We start from the raw sequence: 8382 nt of genomic DNA, 5'->3' as shown, positions 1-8382 counted from the left end.
TTAGATGTGCATCCATTAGATGTGGTGAGGAAAACTCTAAACCCATTTTCCACTCCAAACCCTAATGAATGAAACATGGACCCTTCAGAATAAAACCCAACAAACCAACAACTAAAACACTGCTTCAAAATCCCCAAAGCCCAAGCAATAGGATCTTTGAGCATAATGTGGTGAAAATGTTCAAAAACTCTGGGAATATATATAGCAGGAGTTACTTCTTGCCTGGAAGATGATACTAGAGGCAAGAGATTTAATATTCATCTTCTGTTTGTCATTATTATTTAAACATTTCAAGCCCACAATTAGTGAGAGGAAAAAAATGCCTATTGACCAGTTACATATCTGCAGTCACAAACAGCAGTGTGTGTAAGAAAAACAAAATGAAAAGAAATGATGGGCTGAAAATTATTCAGCCAAACACTTACATATAGTGCTATTAGTGTCAGAAATGAGAATAGGTCTGAACTGGAGCTGCATTCCAGCATTCATATGTTCTAGCCATCTGCCTTTGGGTTAAAGCACAGAAGCACAGACCTGCATCAGATATTAGGGGGCTTGTCTACTCAGATGGATGACATGCTTGTGCTTATCTGTTTGCAGTTTATTATAGGCCATGTGCTCTGTGACTGGGTAGGAGCTGGCTCTATCACATTGATTACTGCATTCTGGGTTCAATGGGGATTTCTGAGCAGAGGGAGATATCACACTGACCAAGAGAAAAACTGAGTTTGCAGATGTGAAAGAAGGCATGGATATAGAGGAGTGGGGAGGAGGTGGGTGGAGGGGAAGGAGCTTCATCAGAGTCAAGAGATTTTGCTACAGAGGCAGATATGGGGAGTCTGCTGAGATGAGCAGACAGAAGGTGCAGCACTCAGACCTGGAGGAAGTCAGCTTTTCTTAAAAACTGAAGGGAGATCATGTGGAGTTTGCTGCTACAAAATGCTGCCTTTCGGAAAGGGAAAGGGAATTCACCTCAAAGATCTGTCTTCCTCCTTGATTTTGTCTCCTGATTTTGCAGCATCTGTCAGGTTAGTTTTGGCCTATTTTGGCCATTTGCACTGCACTTCATTTCCTCCCAGAGCCTTTCCTTGTTGTCAATAAATGTGAAAATTTTCTGGATATTTTTGAGTTTTCTTCAGCTGTATTTCATTTGATCCTATCTCAATCAAGAGTGTTTGTAAGCCTTTCTTTTCTCTACCGCAAGATTCAATTCCCTTCAGGAAGGGAAACGGAATCTTGTGATTTCAATGACGAACAATTGACCAATCTGTGGTCCAGGTCCCTACACCACATTCCATACCATGAATGTTGATGCCTTTAACAATGGCAAAGATTTTCTTCTTTTGGCTCACAATACATACAATGTACCTGGTCACTTCCCCTCAAAGTTCTCTTTACTCCTTGACTTTTTCTCCTCCTTTTGCAGCATCTGTGAGCTTAGTTTTGGCCTGGTTTGGTCCTTTGCAGTGCACTGGATATAATCCTGGTACATTTTCTTGTAGACACTAAATTTCCAAAATTTCTTTTTTTTCTCCTCCAATTCCAATTTCTTTGATGGTAACTCCATTCCAGAGTATTTTTAAGTCCTTCTTTTCTCTTCTGGCCTTCAGTGCGGATCAGTTTGGGCAAGATTTGGGGCATGTCACTGCACTTCATGGCATGCCATGCCTTTTGATGGCTTTGGGGATAATTTATTAGTGGTTTGGTTTTTTTTAAGTATTTATGCCATGTCCCTCATATCTTCCTCTCAAGTTGTATCTTCCTCCTTGAGTTTTTCTCCTGCTTTTGCAGCATCTGTGAGCTTAATTTTGGCCTCTTTTGGTCCTTTGCACTGCAACCACTTTCCTCACAGACCACTTTATGAAGACACCTAATCTCGTGATTTTCTGGGTTATTTGGGTTTTTTTCAATTGCAATTCACTAGACCTTATCTCCTTTCCAGAGTGTTGAATTTTTTCAATTGCACTTGATTAGATCATCTCTCCTTTCCTCCCACTTTATTTACCAGATCGCAAGATTCTGTTTGACCCAAAAAGAAAGGCTTACAAACACTCTGGAAAGGAGATAGGATGAAATGAAATGCAATTATTAAAACCCAAAAAAACCCAGAAAATCGGGAGATTTAGTGTCTTCAAAATATGGTCTGTGAGGAAATGTGGCGCAGTGCAAGGAACTGAAACAGGGAAAAATTAAGCTCACAGATCCTGCACAAGCAGGAGAAAAACTCAAGGAGGAAGATACAATGTGGAGGGGAAGATATGAGGGATATGGCATAAATACTTAAAAAAAAATAATTTAAAAAAAAAATTCTTCCCCAAAGTTAAAACCATCCAAAAGCATGGCATGCCAGCAGGTGCAGGGACATGCACCAAAGATTCCCCTATTGGTCCCCATTGAAATCGCAAGATTCCGTTTCCCTTCCCCAAAGGAAATTTCATTTCCTTTCCTTCATTTCATTTCCGACCCCAAAAGGAAAGGCCTACAAACACTCTGGAAAGGAGATAGGATCAAATGAAATGCAATTGAAAAAATACCAAAAAACCACAGAAAATTGGGAGATTGAGTGTCTTCATAAAAGGGTCTGTGAGGAAATGTGTTGCAGTGCAAAGGACCAAACCAGGCCAAAATTAAGCTCACAGATGTTGCAGAAGCAGGAGAAAAAGTCAAGGAGGAAGATAAAACATGGAGGGCAAGGTATGAGGGACATGGCATGCGTACTTAAAAGAAAAAAAATTAAAGAGAAAAAAAAAGGCTTCCCCACATTCAAAGCCATCAAAAGTCAGGCCATATGCAATTAAGTGCAGGGACATGCACCAAAGCTTGCCAAACTGATCCGCGCTGAAGGCCAAAAGAGAAAGGAAGGACTTACAAACACTCTGGAATGAAGATACCATCAAAGAAATTGGAATTGGAGGAGAAAAAAAAGAAATTTTGGAAATTTTGTGACTACGAGAAAATGGACCGGGATTATATCCCGTGCAGTGCAAAGGACCAAAACAGGCCAAAATGAAGCTCACAGATGCTGCAAAAGCAGGAGAAAAGTCAAGGAGGAAGATACAATGTGGAGGGGAAGACATGAGGCATATGGCATAAATACTTAAAAAAAATAATTAAAAAAAAAAATTCTTCCCCAAAGTTAAAGCCATCCAAAAGCATGGCATGCCAGCAGGTGCAGGGACATGCACCAAAGATTCCCCTATTGGTCCGCATTGAAATCGCAAGATTCCGTTTCCCTTCCCCAAAGGAAATTTCATTTCAACGGAATCTTGCGACCCCAAAAGGAAAGGCCTAAAAACACTCTGGAAAGGAGATAGGATCAAATGAAATGCAATTGAAAAATACCAAAAACCCACAGAAAATTGGGAGATTGAGTGTCTTCATAAAAGGGTCTGTGAGGAAATGTGTTGCAGTGCAAAGGACCAAAACAGGCCAAAATGAAGCTCACAGATGCTGCAAAAGCAGGAGAAAAGTCAAGGAGGATGATACAATGTGGAGGGAAAGACATGAGGGACATTGCATAAATACTTAAAAAAAATAATTTAAAAAGAAAATTCTTCCCCAAAGTTAAAGCCATCCAAAAGTATGGGATGCCATCAGGTGCAGGGACATGCACCAAGGATTCCCCTATTGGTCCGCATTGAAGTTTCAAATTTCCTTTTTTTCTTTGGCAATTGTATTTTCTTTGATGGTATCTTCATTCCAAAGTGTTTGTAAGTCCTTCCTTTCTCTTTTGGGCTTCAGCGTGGATCAGTTTGGGCAAGCTTTGCTGCATGTCCCTGCACTTGATTGCATATGGCCAGACTTTTGATGGCTTTGAATGTGGGGAAGCCTTTTTTTTTCTCTTTAATTTTTTTTCTTTTAAGTATGCATGCCATGTCCCTCATACCTTCCCCTCCATGTTTTATCTTCCTCCTTGACTTTTTCTCCTGCTTCTGCAACATCTGTGAGCTTAATTTTGGCCTGGTTTGGTCCTTTGCACTGCAACACATTTCCTCACAGACCCTTTTATGAAGACACTCAATCTCCCAATTTTCTGTGGTTTTTTGGTATTTTTTCAATTGCATTTCATTTGATCCTATCTCCTTTCCAGAGTGTTTGTAGGCCTTTCCTTTTGGGGTCGCAAGATTCCGTTTCCCTTCCCGAAATGAAGGAAATGAAATTTCCTTTCGGGAAGGGAAACGGAATCTTGCGATTTCAATGGGGACCAATAGGGGAATCTTTGGTGCATGTCCCTGCACCTGATGGCATGCCATGCTTTTGGATGGCTTTAACTTCAGGCAAGCATTTTTCTTTATAATTTTTTTTTTTTAAGTATTTATGCCATGTCCCTCATCCCTTCCCCTCCACATTGTATCTTCCTCCTTGAGTTTTTCTCCTGCTTTTGCAGCATCTGTGAGCTAAGTTTTGGCCTGTTTTGGTCCTTTGCACTGCAGTGGATATAATCCTGGTTCATTTTTTTTTAGTCACTAAATTTCCTATATTTTTTTTTCTTCCTCCAATTTGAATTCCTTTGGTGGTTTTCCTATTCCAGAGTGTTTGTAAGTTGTTCTTTCCTTTTTCCTGTAGTGTAATGGAGAGTAATTTTGCAAGCTTTAGTGCATGTCCTGTCACGTGCTGACATATGGCCTACCTTTTGGCTGCTTTTAGTTTGCTGGAGAATTTTTTGAATTTTTTGTTTTTCGTTTTTGTTTTGTTTTGTTTTTTTTTAACTATCCATGCCATGTCTCTAATATCTTCCCCATCAAAGTTGTGTCTTCCTCCTTGATTTTTTCCCCTGATTTTGAAGCATCTTTGAGGTTAGTTTTGGCTTGTTTTTGTCATTTGCACTGCATTTCATTTCCTCCCAGAGCCTTTTCCTGTTGTCAGTAAAGGTGCCAATTTTCTGGGTTTTTGGGTTTTTTCAGTTGTATTTCATTTTATCCTATCTCCTTTAATGAGTGTTTGTAAGCCTTCCTTTTCTGTTCTGCAAGGTTCCGTTTCCCTTTCGAAAAGCCCTTGTTTCTCATTGCATTTCTGTTTCCATTTCCTATCTTCATTTGCCCCTCCAGCCCTGCAGTGTTTGAATCAATTCACTGGGAGAAGTTTTGTGGGACCCTTTGCATCCTTTCTGAGAAGACTCATCAGAGGTGATGCCCGAGCTGCCAGGTCGCTTTCTGGCTGGTAGCTGCTCTCTCCACTGTCCCTTGCTGTAGGAATGTGTTTCTTCCTTTTTCTTCTAACATTGAGACACATTGAGCTCATTGATGGAGCAGTTGGTGGGGCTTGGTGTCAATGAACATTGCAGGACATTGCAAGGAGAGGAGAGAGAGGAGATGGCTCTGTCAGCAGCACAGTGAAAGAGATAGACACTTTCTTGTCTTCTCTCTTCTGAGCTGCAAGAACAAAATGCAACATCTGCAAAAGCAAAGGATTCTGGATAGAAACCTCATATTTATTTCCTCAGTATGGGAACCCCCATGAAGAAGAAAATAACTTAATCCCAGAAGCTTCTAGAAAGAGCCCATGGGGCAGTATTTATGCAGCAGCAATATCTAGACCTTCACAGGAAAGGAAATATAGTGCACTCAAATAATTAAGTCTCTGCTCTAAATTGTTCCCTCCTGAACAAAAAAAAAAGAGTATATGTGATGCTGAGCTGAAATGCCAGATGATGTTTCTGAAATGATTTGGAGGAGAGAGATGAGGGTTATTTTACATTGAGGTCTGCAACCTCACAATTCCCAGAAGGCCAGCAGCCTGAAGCTGGGTTTCCTGCCTCACAAATAAACCAAGTTACACTCAGGCAGATACACAAGGTTTCCTTACTCTTCCTGCATTAGTGGGTAACACTAAGCAGTACAAGAATGCAACTTTCTCATATCCCAGGAAATGTTTGTGGATCTCAAGGGTCTAAATTATCAAACATTAACACGTTCCATCTGAACATCCCACCTGAGTGCTTGGCAGGTCTTATTTTATTTTGTGTGCTTGGAACAGTCCCTGAAGCCCTGTCTCAGAAGCAGCCATTTCTTCTCTTCAGTGCAAGGGGCACAGCAGAGGCTCTTTCTGCAGGAGCCCTGAGCTCACAGAGGTGTCACACAGTGCATGTTCCCAGTCCCACCTGAGTTCTTTCTCTGTGGCTGTTCTCTGGAGCACAGAGCAGGGCTGTTTTCCCAGCCCCAGCCTTGCCTCCCTGCAGTGGCTGTAGGACACACAGCAGCCTGCTGCTGATGATGTGAGGGACAGCACAAAAGGGAAGGTTATGGGCTGCCGCTGGTTTGGGTTATCAAGTAACTGGAAGCACAGGGGAGGCAGAATATGCTGGGAGGACACAAGACTTTCACTGATTGGCACAGATGCATCCTCCAAACCTTGGCAACTGAACAGGCTTCTAGGTGAACTGTCATGATGGAAGAGGATCTTCTACAACATCTTCCAAATTAGTAAATCACTGCAGTGAAAGATTTTCTTTGACTGGCAGAATCCCTGTAGCTTTGGTGTTTGTTGTTCTAAATTCAGTCTCTTCCATCCTTAACTTAAAAAAAAAGGATCTTCAGGAAATGAAGCTAATATTTCATTTTATCTGTCAGCTTGTTCTACAAAGCAGTGTGTGAGAAGAGTAAATGTGACTGGGCCCTGACCTGCCTCACAAAAAGTCGGACACTCTCCCTCCACAAACACACAGTTTTTGACATGTTTATTTGGGAAACAGCATATACAAAGCCAGATGAGCGCAGGCAAAAGAATTCATTCATGAGGAAGGAAAATAGCTGATATTCCCATTTCACCTGAGGTTTTGAATAAATAAATAGATAAATTAATAATTAATAGACTTAAACTGGAACTCCTTACTCTAGGCAAAATTCCCCTTCAATGAGCTCTTTGCTCAAGCACAATATAGGTCAGAAATCTGTGATCTCACGTGAGGAAGATTTTAAAAAATAATAATTGTGGGTTGATTTTCCCTCCTCCCAGAAGAAACATTACTGAAAGAGCCATGTGGAAAGTAGAAGTCTATATTGTTCTAAGTAGAAGTCTATATTGTTCTCTGGATCTTGTCCAGTGCTGGGAAAAGGAGGAAGCTGAAGTATGGTCTGTGTCTTTCTTACACGTCTTTGATTCAATAGGCAGCAATAAAGGCATCCAGGGGAGGGCATCACAAGGCTTCCTGAGCCCTACTTTTTATATGGAGGGACACAATCTGTAGGAGAGCTTCCTGAATGGGGAAACCACAATGTAACTGGACTCATCACTAATTCCATGCACAAACACAATCTACAAATTATCCACAGATATTTCTGTGCTCACTGCCTAAAATGATGGCTAACAGCTTCAGACTAACAATTGGGCAGACCTGGAGCATTCTTGTGAGAAATCAAGGACACAACACATGAATGTCATGATTCAGTAGATTTTGAGGGCCCCTTGCTCATTGCTACCTCCTTCTTATGTGTTTTTCTTCAATTTTTACTCTGGAGAGGAAACACTACAGTCTTAGGAGAAAAAATATGCAAAACTGAGTCAGTAAAGGAATTTGAATCATCAATACTTGGATTTTTACTGGGTTTTTTGAGTTTTGGGTGCTTTTTTTCCCTCTGTTGTTAATTTATCCTTGTTCTGGATTTTCTTCTGCTAAATTGCTTTCCGAGAAACATCTCCTGGCTGTATTTCATTCTTGGGTTTTGCTAATGTCTGTGTGATGCTTTACCCAAATTCTCCATCCACACTTAGTCTCCATCCTGTCCTGCTTTGCTGTCTGCTCCCTGTTTCGTTTCCCCAGGACTTCTGATGCTTTTGTTTATCCCACTTGGGCTGTCTGTCCTTTTTCTGCCCAAACACTGTGCTTGTCTGCTTCTTGCAGGTTTCCAGCTCTCTTGAGATATGTACACAACTGTTTTCCTGAGCTAAGCCAGGAGCCTTCATCTCCCCAAATATGCCCCACCAAACCACATTTCTTTCTGTTTGGAGAAACAGCAAGTGAACAAAAAGACCAAACAACACACTGATGGCAAAGCTTTCGCTTTAGTCAGTAGAGATGAAAGGAGACTCAAAGCAACTTCTTGTAGAATCAGACAGGTAAATGGCAACAAAAGAAATTCAGTGCTATTATTTTCTTTATAAAACTCATTGCAGGAAGGCACTTCAAGTATTTGTACACTGTAAAGGTTTCCACATTAGATCTGTCAGATAGGAGAGATAACATCATGGCAGAGAGAGTTCAGAAAGGCCTTTTTGACCTTGGCCAGTAAAGCTAACTCTTGTAGACTGTAAAAGGAATAGAAAGGAAGCATTTTCTGAAACATTTCTTGGACATACATACTGAAAAGTTGACATATATGTTTAAAAAATGACCTAGAAATTGCCCCAGGAATGTCTCAGTTTGTTTTCTATGAAGAAGGCTGT

The sequence above is a fragment of the Molothrus aeneus genome, chromosome 6 (assembly GCF_037042795.1).
Source record: "Molothrus aeneus isolate 106 chromosome 6, BPBGC_Maene_1.0, whole genome shotgun sequence".
NCBI classification, from domain to species: domain Eukaryota; kingdom Metazoa; phylum Chordata; class Aves; order Passeriformes; family Icteridae; genus Molothrus; species Molothrus aeneus.
Note: the sequence above shows the minus strand (reverse complement) of the source record.